Source organism: Centropristis striata, chromosome 17 (genome assembly GCF_030273125.1).
Source record: "Centropristis striata isolate RG_2023a ecotype Rhode Island chromosome 17, C.striata_1.0, whole genome shotgun sequence".
In the NCBI taxonomy this organism is placed as follows: domain Eukaryota; kingdom Metazoa; phylum Chordata; class Actinopteri; order Perciformes; family Serranidae; genus Centropristis; species Centropristis striata.
Window position 1 is genome coordinate 12,547,997 of NC_081533.1, and position 13,362 is coordinate 12,561,358.

The 13,362-nt window shown below is 34.5% G+C and overlaps 1 long non-coding RNA gene across 1 annotated transcript in view; it reads left to right on the plus strand.

Annotated features, from left to right (window-relative positions):
* The window catches only part of LOC131990021 (uncharacterized), a 91,503-nt gene extending 87,375 nt beyond the window's left edge, over positions 1-4,128 (plus strand). The window contains exon 4 of the long non-coding RNA XR_009396019.1: positions 4,061-4,128. This is a non-coding gene — a long non-coding RNA (uncharacterized LOC131990021). The remainder of the gene's footprint in view (positions 1-4,060) is intronic.
* Positions 4,129-13,362: the final 9,234 nt, after the last annotated feature.

Genomic DNA, 13,362 nt, shown 5'->3' on the forward strand with positions numbered 1-13,362 from the left:
TCATGAACCAGAGTTTGTGGTGCGAATGATTCTACTCCACACCTGTGGTGTCTAATAAAATGTGGTCTAAATAAATGTGGTGGAGGAATATTATGCTACTGAATGCTTCTATTTACATGAAGGGTATCAGATGAAGATGAAGGTATCAAATAAAGCATTTTATTGGTGTCGGTGTCGCTTTAAGATCTGTGGTATTGTAGTTTTTAAAATGATACTCTGTGACTCTACTGGTCCGAGTCCACTCACGTGTCCGGCTCCATGTGTGTTTATTTACCTGTAATGCATCTGTATTGTGTGCATGTGTGCGTGTTTAACACCACATCACACATCCTGCGCTCTGAGGACCTCAGCGTTCTCCCTCAGGGTTCTGGCTTAGCAGCTGTTTGCACATATCATCCTTCACTTTAAACTCTGGGTGTGGATCAGCGTCCTGCTCAGGTTGGAACAATGCAATAGCCCGTTCTGATTGGATAACACCTGAGGAGGAATTCATGCCCTAACAAAAGGAGGATAATAGAGCAAAAATGATGAGTAACATGATATACGGATGAGAGAAAAGAGAGCACAGCACGCTTCTTTATTCTCATTTTTGCCTAAACATCTAATCCTATTTGCTTCTTTTAGTTTGTTGTTCTTTTTTGGACTTCATCTGGCTCCGAATCGCTTGTTTTGCATCTATTCTTAGCTTCTTCTTCTTTAACCTCGTTGCCAAAAGCTTAATTTGAGCTGCTCTCTCTCCTTCTCTTTTCCCTCCTTTCTTGCTCCCTCCATTAGCCCAAATTTCACTGTTTCCCTGCTCACTTTCTCCCTCTCTTGCCCTCCTTCTGTCACTGTGATTAGAGGAGTGGAGGAGATCAGAGGGAAGAAAGCAGGACCAGCACCACTGACCTTTCCCCTCCTTCTCTCTCTCTCTACTCTCGCTGCTCTGTGCCAAGATCGCTTTCTCCTTGTTGTGTGTTTTCCTCTTTTTCCATGTTTTATGTCTAGTAGTATTAACACAGTAGTTGGCAGCAGTCGTGGAAGAAGTTTTCAGCTCCTTGACTGAAGTAAAAGTACAAATACCAAGCAAAGTTAATATTTTATCTGATGTTTTTGCATTATTGTTACTTCTGCGTTGGTGTCTATGTTGCAAGTTTCTGCTCATTTGAACTCCTTTGTATCCTGTTGGGTAGTTTAATCTGCAGCGATGCATCATATTCTATTAGATCATCATGTCAAAAAAGTCTTTAAAAAACAGCTGTATTTCAGCTTTGTTTAATTCCTTTTCCAGGTTATCCAAGAGGCTCACAAAAGTGTGATATATTTAGTAAAAATGTGTTATATATTTATTTAGAAAAGTAGAATATTCTTATTATTCTTAAAAGTGTTGTAGATAATTTCAAAAAGTGTTATATATTTATTTTAAAAAATGCTATATATTTATTAAAAAGTGTATATTTAGTGTATATATATATATATATATATATATATATTGAAAAAAGTGGTATATATTTATTAAAAAAATGCTATATATTTAATTTAAAACAGTTGTATATTTATTCAAAAAAGTGCTATACATTTATTTTAAAAAAGCTTTATATATTTATAAAAAAGTGCTATACATTTATTTTTAAAAAAGCTTTATATATTTATAAAAAAGCTTTATATATTTATTTTTTTAAAGTGTTATATATTCATTAAAAAATGCTATATATTTACTTTAAAAAGTGTTATATATTTTTATAAAGTGCTATGTATTTATTTTTTAAAACGTGTTATATATTTATTTTTAAAAGTATTATATATTTGTTTTTAAAAGTGTTTATTTATATATATTTAAAATTGTTTGGGGTGTTTTTCCCGTGAGTTTTTCTGAGACCCAACTATGTCATAGTAGATTTATTGCCACAGCTATGATACATTAATTTAAAAAGTCTCCACGTATTTAATTATAAGTGAACACAGTGCAGGGTTTGTTCTATCAATCACCATCTTGTTTTCCTCCTCTAACTGAATATTTCTGCAACACTTTCACACCGTTCTTTCCCAGGCTCTCATTATATTAGACTGAGAGCCAGACTAGACCAGCTGATGACTACTTATGGGGGTCCTGGAGGGTCTTTGACCTCGATTATTGTGGATATGAACACTCACACACTGTGGCCGTATGAACTAATACACTCCTCATGCACCCCTGTCCTCTCAACCTCCATCACACCGCCAGTCGACACCCTTTTGTCCCCCCTCCTCCTCCACGTCTCTCCACCCCGCCAGCACCCTTTCATCCACTAATCACATTGAAATGCCAGCCATGACCTCTGAGTTTGACCCCCAAAAAAGAGCCCCAACTATGGACTCATATGAGACGTTTGCTCCTATATTCACAATAAGAAAACACACATGTATCTGAGTCGCCACGTGGTCCGTTAAGAGAATCGATGTTTTAAGAGGCTCATATATATGAGCTTATGCCACTCCTACGTCAGCTTATAAAAGCTCTCTCTGTGCTGCTTATAACCTCTAAAAGCACGGCGTGATGTTTCGTAGATATCTCAGGAATGCCACCCTGAACACGGAGAGGTTAATCTGCGGTTCACTTGGAGTTTACCAGCTTCAAATGGTGCGTGAGATTTGTTTACGGTGCATAAGACGATAAGATGTACAGGGATGTAAACCTGCAAAAAAAAGCAAAAAAAATTATTTTTGTGCAGAACGTAGTTTGTTAAGCACAGATATTCTGGCAAAAAGATATTAACTCAATGTCCCCTTACTAGCTACATATCTTCATGACAACTGAGCAAACTTTTTTCATAGCTATTATTTTAAGTTCCTTTACATCCTGCTGTGATGACATATTTTTGTAAGCCAGAAGTTGGCATCCCCATTGGTTTCGGCTAAGATTCTATCGAAATTTCACATTAACTACTAAAAATGTTCATGTTATGCTTCCAATTAATTAAATGGTGTGAAACTAAAATCTAACTTCTTATCTTTCAAAATGTATATTGTTTTAACCGTGTACGTTAGCCTCGGGTTTACCAGAGTCGGCTAAAGGAAACCATGGAAAATGTCTAGATATCAGCTCTTAAATTAAACTCTTATGAGCTATTTTTGTTGTTATCAGTATATTTGTCCAAACGAATGTACCTTTAGTTGTACCAGGCATTAAAAAGGGCGGTCTAATATTTTTTTATATATCAGCAAAAATGATAACACCAAGTTACTTCAGGATTTCCAGGTTTTTCTGAGCACTTAAAATTATTTTTTCATGCATTTCTGACCTTGGAAATAACAATTCTCAAACAGCAATTCTTTCTTTTGCATTAAACCTATATCCTCCATCTGCATAATGCCATTTAATTCATCCACTTAATTAATCCCTGTGCATCCCCAAAGGAGGAACCTCTCCCTCCTGAGAAAACAAATGTCCCCCAGGTCACAGTAACTTTATTAAAGGAGTCATGTAGGGAACTTAAGGGCTTCCCCGGAGCTGCTGCTGCTGCTGCTTTCATCACTGGCTCTATTCTTTGGTTCGAGGCTTCACTCTGGTTGTAGTTAAAGCTGGTTTGTGTCTCTGTTACTAATCAAATAAAAGAGCTTCAGGGGAACAGCAACTGTGAGCTGGAAAACCCAGGAAAGAAAGAAAGGCACGAGGGGAGACACATAAAGGCTGTCAGGACAAAGGAGAACCTGATCGTACATGTTGTGTTTGATACATAATTAGATCTGCCCTTTTAAAGAATTATTGTCACTCAGCACTGACTGGATCTGGATCCGTTTTTAAACTCCTGTTTAAATCTCCATAAATCTGCCACTGATGCAGCTTTTCCTCGCAATCCACATGACTCACGGAGTCTCTACCTGCTCTTCTGCCTCTGTTTTTTTCTGTCTATTTGTTTGGTTTTGTTACTTTTATTCATGAAGGGATTTAAACAGCAACTTCAGGCTTGTGCTCCTGCAGTTAGGTGGTGAAATGTGTTGCACGAACTGTGACTTTCGGACACGGAAATGTCTCGTCTTGAACTGCATTCCATGTCATAATAAGATATTAAATCTCTCTTGTCTCTTTGTATCTCTGCAGGGTGTGGGGAAGTCTGATGAGCCGTGTGCAGGCCGGGACTGTAGCGCAGGATGCAGGTGCAACCCAGAGAAAGGCAGCAGGGTGAGTCACGTCTCATCTGTATGATGCCATCTTGGCTCCTTTACAGTAAAATTGAGTGAAAACCCAGCAGCACATCATCATTTTTCATCTGCACGGTTAAAGATTTCTTCTTCAGAGTTCAGAGTTAACCTACAAGATGCAAACACTATGAATGAATGCTTTATTTCGGTTGCAAAAAAACAAAGACAACAAAATAAAATCATGTTTTTACAAAAGAATCCATCAGACAGCAACTGAAAAAGGAATAAGCTGAAGCCCCAAGGCTTATTTTTGCCTCTCCTGTACTATCTACATGTATACACTATATACATTGCATTAACTGAATAATTCACATTGTTACAAAACACATGATACCTTAAACTGAAAAATCTAATTCAATCAAATTTCATTATAACCCTTGATCATTTTAGACTTTAAATTCTTCTTGAAAACTAACAGAATTACACATCTTTATTTCATCATTTAGTCCATTCCATAATTTTTACACCCAAAACTGACACACATCTGTACTTGTGATTAGTTCTGACTTTGTGAGTCTCTCCTATTAATCAACATTTTGAGGGACCTCCACTTTTATTTGTCCTCAAGCACATAGACACAGATGTAGGGCTGGGCGATATGGACCAAAAGTCATATCCCGATATATTTAGGCTGAATATTGTTATACGATATATATCCCAATGTTTTTATCGCGAAGTGAGAGCAAATGTTCAGTCAAAGTCAAAGCCAAATATGACATGTCACAAGTAGTTTTATTGAAACCGTTTATTAAGTGAACATAAATACTGTAGAACAACAGGAGTACCTTTTTTTTAAGTCAAAGCTCCATGAAGTGCACATTTAAATAAATAAAAAATCATAATAATGAACATTACAAAATAACTAAATATGACAAACCCTAGTAAGGGCAGCATTTATATATAAATAAAGAAACATTTTTGAATATATCGATATATGCGATATGGTCTAATTCCATATCACATTTAAAAATATATGGATATATTTTTTATATTGATATATCGTCCAGCCCTACACAGACGTATACTTTACTGTTTTCATGTGTGTTTTTGCAGAAGATACAATATCTGCCAGGTTTTTTGTCCTACAACATGCAAACACTGGGTCCTATAAATCAACATTTTGAGGGATCTCCACTTTTATTTGTCCTCAAGCACATAGACACATACTTTTCTGTTTCCATGTGTGGATTAGGTTCCTTTAAAGGTGCAAGAAATGTTTGCATTGTCTGTTTCTGAAAATGTGAATTATCCTCATTGAACCATGATCTTTGAGAGGTCAAGAACACAATTGCACTAAATATTGATTGAGATGGTTAGTGATGGAGTTATTCATGAAATATAAACAATGTTTATTGGGATTTTTTTAGTTTCTGACACAGAATAATTAAACATGCGTCAGGTTATTGCTTTTCCTGAAAAATTGAACATAACAGGAGGGTCAAAAATGTATCACATGAATGAACGTATGACAAACACTTTCGTCAGGAAAAACAAACATGCAGTAAGTGTGAAATAGTGATATTTATTTAACCCTATATGGTACGTATTATTGATGCCAGTTCGGGGAAAAAAATGTTTGAAGTGTTTCTTGTCTTAAAATAAACTAAATAAACATAATCTGAAGTAAGATAAGTAGGAATATTTTTTTTTCCAGATGGAAAAGGGCCACGAAATGACGTTTTGAGTGATTTTTGTGGCGAAAAATGGCAAAGTTGTTTCCTTTTAAAAAGTCTGCCAAATAGGGTTTCAATATGGCCTCCTGGAGGTCATGTGACAAATTAAAGCATTGCTATTGGTTCCCTATACTCTTCCCTCTTTTTTGAAGTATCGCATCTCTAGAAAACATGCATTGTAGAAATTTGACAGGCCAAAAATGGGTTTGTCTTACCATAGAGGGTTAAAATGATATCCCTTAAAAAAACAGAAAATTCTGCGCTCCTTTTTATAGATATTAACAAATATATAAACATGAAGAAAGACTTTACAAGTCTCTTCTTACTTTAATTATTCATCACAGCAGATTACCCGTTTGTCCTGTACAGCTCGTACGTTATTTATTTAAGAGGTTAGTGGTTTGTTGTTTGGCAGCGTCACACACCCACAAACAGTGATTGCTGTTATTAAAGAAGTGTGTTGATTACAGTAACAGAGCTGAGTTGTTTTGAGTAATTAATTTGCGGAAACAAGTAAATTGCCTTCACTTGATTAAGAAACGACGACCTCGGGGCTTTGTTTTTCATTTTTATCTCTTTTCATCACACGTTTACACACATCAACATGATCAGAGGCTGACACATGTCAGAGTGAGCACCGTGTTATACGTGTTTCAACAGTTTTTATCTATATAACAAGACTTGTGTTGTGATTACTCCAAGCAAGGAAAACAGACCCGTGTCTTTAGGCGAGGAACTCATTTTCTTGTCATTGCTACCATGAAATTAACGTCATATGTTACTGATGATCTCGGAGAAAAGTGCTGACAGACTGCGAGCTGATTTGCTGCTCAATGAATGACACATGCACATATTTTAAACTTTTTTTTTCTCAGTCTATAGAGTGGCTTTACTTCCACCTGTCAGCTGTTTAGTAGCGACAAACTGAGCAGCTGATTTATGACCTTGAGTGACAGTTTTGTGGGTATTTTACAACTCAGTTCTTGTAAATTCCTGTGCATTAAAAAGCCACTTTAAGTGCCTCAGCATCATCAGGTCAGAGAGGTGAAGGCTGTAAATATATAAGCAGAAGGGTTGGTCTTTATGTTGTGTGGAAGGTCTGAGCCTGCAGGAATCAGGAATCAGGAATTCATGTGACTTAATGCATGAAAAATTATTATTAATGGGTCACAAAGATGATTGATCAATAATATCAATAATTAATAAAAAATAAAACTGGCAATTTGCTTCGTCTTTGGTGTGAACCAACATAAAAAAGATTTTAAAAATTGTCAATAAACAGTGATATAAGACAGAGAAAAGCAGCAAATTAAATTATTAGTTTATTATAATCATTTTAAAAGTTAGAAGAGAAGAGAGTTAGAACAGAAAAAAATACAAAAAATATGATAAAAAAAAATAACAAATTAAAAGAAAAATATTTGATAAATTGATATTAATATTAATAATGAATAAAAAATAAAAACGGCGTTAAAAAACAATAGATCGACTTCAAGTGATTTACAGTGTATCATTAAAAACAAAACACACAAAAAAAATGTTAGAAAGAAGGATTGATTGAAATTGAAATATAAGAAAATAATAACTACATTAACAGAATGAACCTGAATAAGTAATTCTTTGATTTTTTAGAAAATACATTTTTATTTTTATTTACCAAAATCACAGTATTCATCATGCCCAAAAACTGTAAAATTTGATACTTTGTGACAAACATTTCAAAACCTTGTAATAATCTTGAAATAGTGATATTTATTTAAATTTGTTATTAATTCTAAATGGCACATTTAAAAAATACAGTAAAAAAAACAATTTACACTAACAAGATCCTGTAAAAAAAAAGTGTGTGTGTGTGTGTGTGTGTGTGTGTGTGTGTGTGTGTGTGTGTGTGTGTGTGTGTGTGTGTGTGTGTGTGTGTGTGTTCACAGACTGACTGTAAGCTTCACACTGTCCTCGGTCTCTTTCAGCCTGTATCCAAACAACAATTACTGTCTGACAGGGAAGCCTACACTTACTGCCTGCTACTGTACGCCTGTTTAGGTAAATAACAGCCAGGTAGCTGTAGCTAAATGATACTGCTCAGGTAATACCCCCTGCCCCTCGAACAGGCCTAAATGACACTATATTACCTTCTTTAAGTGAGACGTTTAGCTGCTAAGGTGCTTATTTGTCTCTTTTCAGTTTTACTTTTGTACTTACAGGTCACGCTCTCGATCATAGCTGTTCACGGCCCCCAAGTTCACAGGCAGAAAGTAGCTTAGGTCAGCGTTTGTGCACGACAAGGGGGCAGGACTGGAAAAAGAAATGCCTCTTCTTTTTTTTTAAATCAACTGTGGTTCTCCATTTTAGAGCAGATTAAACATCAATTCAGTTGCAAATTAACTAATTACTAACCCAGGATACACACTATATTAAAAATGGCTGGTAAATTATATCAATTAAAGAAAAATGCTAAGTAAAATCCATAATTTCAATTTAAAAGTGAATCATTGCACTAATTATGCAAGAATTATTTTGCATTTTTGTTGCATTTTATGCCATTATTAATTATCCATTAATCTGCCAATTATCATTTTGAATAACTGTTTGTTTAGTCTGAAAAATGTCAGAAAATAGGAACAATTTGACCACCAAAAGTTCCCTAAACACAAGGGAATGTCAGGGTTTATATAAAACACAAACATCGATCCAGACTCCTTTGATAAAACAGGCATTTTAGAAGTTTGCTTGCCATTTTTGCAGACAGACCTGACAAAGCATGGGTTCAGACTTTTAACACATCACCATTTTGCTATTTCGGCATACTTTAGATCCACTTTTTGCAAAGAAATCACAGCAAAATCTGCTTATTTATTCATACTGCTGTAGTAAAGGTAGTCATCCAGACACAGTTTCTGGAGAAGGCGGTGGTGAAATTCAATGAGCTGAAAAAATACTTACTATAATCAGAAAAATACTTTAAATTGTTAATTTTTTTGTCATTAACCTAATCAAGTCGCTCCCAGACTGGGGCCCAGGACCCTCCACTTGCTCACTAGATAATTAATAAAGTATAGTAAACAAAAAAACAAAGAAAATCCTACAAATAAATAAATAAATATGGATTTTACTCAGGCAATCTGTAGGTCTTTAAAATTTCACAAAGCAATTATATCAGTTTCCTCAACAACACAGAAATATGAAAATGTGAGCAAATTGTCAGAAAAGCCGCAAGAATAGAAATATAAATCTAAATTTAAAAAACAAGGCATGTGGACTATGGATAGAGACCTCAAACAACCTCACCTCTAAATATCCAAACATCAGAGGAGACATTAAATAATTGAGCTAAATATTCTCCTGTAATCATCTCTTCATATGTTTAGTTTGCTTTGAACCAGAACCAACAGAATGTCTCAGTTCCTCCTATATGACCTCAAGATCAGAGTCAACATCAGCAGAACTTATGTTTGCGATACGCTGCAGGAGCTGCGGCGGCAGGAAACTTTGGCAAACTTTCACTGTGGAACTAACAGCAGGTGTAATGAGTTGAGGCAGACAGCTGGAGATGGACTGACAGCGTGTAAATGTTGTCACGTATGATCCTGAATGTGCTCTGTTGATCCCCGAGGCTGAACTCTCGTCAGTCGTGAACCAGAACGAATGACGGGTTTATCAGAAGTTCATCTCCTCAAGAAATCAATCACAGAGAGAGAGAGAGAGAGAGAACAGCGAGTGTTACACTAGTGTCATCACTGTTTCCGTGCAGGTATAAACACAATAAAAAAGTTGTGTCAAAACATCAATAAAAGGTGTTTATATTTCAATCAGTCTGATCATAAATATATTATGTATATATGTCATAAAGGAATTTTGTTTTATTTACCTTTTAGACTTTTAGGATTTTTTTTCTTCAATAGAAAATTTAAAAAAAAAATCCTATACAGTATACAGCTTTGAATAGTAATTAATTTAAAGTAAAATAAAATAAACAAAAATATGGATGAGAAGAATCGATAAATAAATTATAATTTAAATAAATTGAAAAAATAAATTAGGAAGGAAGGAGGAAAATATTTATATAGATATAAGAAACCTTATTTCTCAGTTTCAAATATATATATGTTTTTTGTGACTTACATTTTTATTGTCATTTCCTCAATAAAAAATAAACAAAGCATATACAATTTACAGCTCCAGATATTAATAATTAGGTTGAAATAAAAAATAAAAATATATTTAATATAATTAAAAATTGATGAAAATAAATAGATAATAATAATAATAATAATAATAATAATAATAATAATAAATACATAAACAAGTAAAAAAAATAGGAGAGAAAAGGAAAGATTAAATATACATTTTATTTAGCAGCCTCACAGGAGTTTATATTCTGCAACTGAAACATCAATATGATACATAATATTTTCACTGTCACTGTGGAAAAGTTGGAGAATAGAAACACAATGGAGACTTTTCTTTTATTACATTCATAATGCTCCAGTTTCTGATGGTGAAAAATGAGTAAAATTAATTAGTTTAATAGTCGAAAAATTAAAATATCCATTGAAATCTCAAGAGTAAATGTTTGTGTGTTTCCAGTCACCTCTGAGCTCATTTCATGTGCAGACGACTCAAATCAAATGTCTTGAAATTTGGCGGAAAAAGAATATTTCCATTGTTGTTCCTGCTGTTTGCTCCGTACAGATGTTTCAGTTTATATTTACCAACAACTGTGCCAATAACACCGGAGGGCATCGTACACACCGGAATATTTTTATTATTTATAGAGGCAGAGGAGGACGTGCAGAGACATAAACATATAAACCGAAGATGTTTCATCCGGACTATAAATGTGGCATGAGAAAAACAAACATCCTGGAATAATGTGAGGATGGAAAAAAAACACCTGCCAACTGTTTATGAGCCCAAATCGGTTTAAAAAAATCTCTTTATCGGTTCGATTGTATCATCTTAAATCCTTTGTTAATGCCAGAGTAAGAGACACAAACCAGACGGAGTGTGTTAGTCCATTATTAGCAGCCACGGGGCTTTAGTCCTAGAGTCTCTGAGAAAACACACAGAGCACAAGTGTTTAAAAACTTGTGGCTTTAATATCTGTGTCACATTGATTCCATTAGGTACAATAACATCCGCTGCGATTGGGTAAACCCCCCGGGGGTCAGAGGGCATCGTCAGGGACGACAGGACGGTCAGGAAGTCAGGAAGTTACGCGATTTATTTAATTTCACCAGACCTCCATCTGTGTCAATCAGAAACAGAGGCTTTTCTAATTTTGTCAAGCTGCCGGCTCGGACGCTCTCTCCGTGTTGAAACGTCAGAGTTTCAGCTGCAAAATCTAGTTTTGTACTCAAGTTAAATCGAATTACCTCAAACTGACACACAGCCGAGGGCAGGAGGCGTTTATTCCAGCAGCAGGAAAAGATTTAAAGAAGCGTTTTTTCACTCACAACATCAGAAATGTGTCGATTTCCGAGTGGTGGAATGTAACTAAGTACAATAACTAGACTACTGTGCTAAAGTAGGCTAAGATTTTCAGTTTCTACTTGCTTTCTTTAGTTTATGTGCGCTTATTGATGATTTTGCAAACCCAAATGACCAAATATTATGGATTTTTTTAGACAGAAAAACACATTATTTAATTATTTATAACAGTGTTATAACTATATAACTAACATGTTTACACAGTTAATCACAATCTTATTGAAAACTTCCAGTGCACAACACCAAGTTGTATTTAAACCTGAGGAGAAATAACAACATGCAGTTTAATTGTGCACATAAAAAAAATATTTTTCGCCCTTTTTGAGTACATTATGTGTTCATAATATTAACATTAAGAAGTCTGACTAAAACCAAACTATCATTATATTAGTTTTAACATGTTTTGCAGTTTAATATACAGATCAAATCATTGTAATATGATGTTCTGAAGTGCTTTTACTTTGAAATGTGGCTAAATCTTCTGAGGCTCTGAAAAGCACCAAGAATTTACACTTTTGCTGCATTTGGGGATTAATGTGATGATCATATTCATCTTATTTTAATTGCAGTCCTATTTTTAGGCATTCGGGTACATTTATATTCAACCTATCTTAATCACAGCCTTATCTATATGATTCTAACAAAATAAAAGCATGAGAACGTAAAACAAAATGTAAATGAAGTGGAAAGTGAAGGTCTCCTCGTCTACTCTCTTTGCTGCACAGAACACACAGACAAAAAACATTACTTAATTATTCATAACAGTGTAATAACTATTAACACATTCATACAACAAATCACAATCTTACATATGATTTTCTAGTGTACAACACATACAAAGTATTTTTTTTTACCCGAGAATAACAACATGCAGTTTAATCGAGCACACAAAATTTTGACAATTCACCCTGTTTAAGTTCATTATATGTTGGAACATTGATTTTAAGAAGTCTTATTGCAACCAAACTATTATTTGATTACTTATAAAGTGTTTTGAAGTTTATGATACAGATTTAATCATTGTAATATGAAGAATTTAGCACCATGAATTAACATTTTTGCCGGTTCCCAGTGGTGGAATGAAACTAAGTACATTTACTTAACTACTGTACTGAAATAGGCTACAATTTTCCATTTTAAGCTACTATACACTCGACCACATCTCTGGGGGAAAATTGGGTTTTGTGAGTTTATAGATGATTTTGCAACCCCAAATGACCAAATATTATGTTTTTTTTTCTCATAACAAACAGACAGAAAAACATTATTGAATTCTTTAAAACATTGTAATAACTATTAACACATTTATATATATATAACACATTTACACAATAAATCACAATATTATGTATAATTTATGTACAACACTGAGAATAACAACATGCAGTTTAATTGTGCATGTAAAAGTTGATGTTTCCCCCTTTTTAAGTACATTACGTAGATACAAACCAAACCGTTATTTTATTACGTCGACATAGCTTTTACCTCATTTATTTTGCCTAAGTTTAACTTGCTATTTCTTGACTAATCCAATCATAGATATCGTCTCACAACTCCATTCTTGCGTCATAAATTGCTAATCAGACTGTAAACATTGAGCAGTGTAGACGTCTCAGAGTGATTTGTCGACCAATCAGAGGCTCCAAAGATATTTACATTACAATGATATAAAACAGAGAGAAAGCAGCAAATCATCACATCAGCGATACTAAAATAAGAAAATAATTGATATTGATGGTTGATGAATGATTCATAACATTAATTTATATTTATTTAGGGAAGAAAAACTCCCTGATTAGGTGAAAGAGCTGCCCACTACAGCAAATCATAAAGTGCTGACATGAAGTCATTAGTGAGGGAAGTATGTAAGTCTCTCTCTCTCTTTCTCACACACACACCCAGACAACAAAGAGGAGACAGGAATAAAGGATGAATAGAGAGGAAAAGAGAGAGTGCAGCAGCAGCCGCCCCTTTTAAAACACGATGAGGGTAAAGTGATAGTGGATGTGTGTCTCGGTGGGATGGGAAGATAAGAACACGA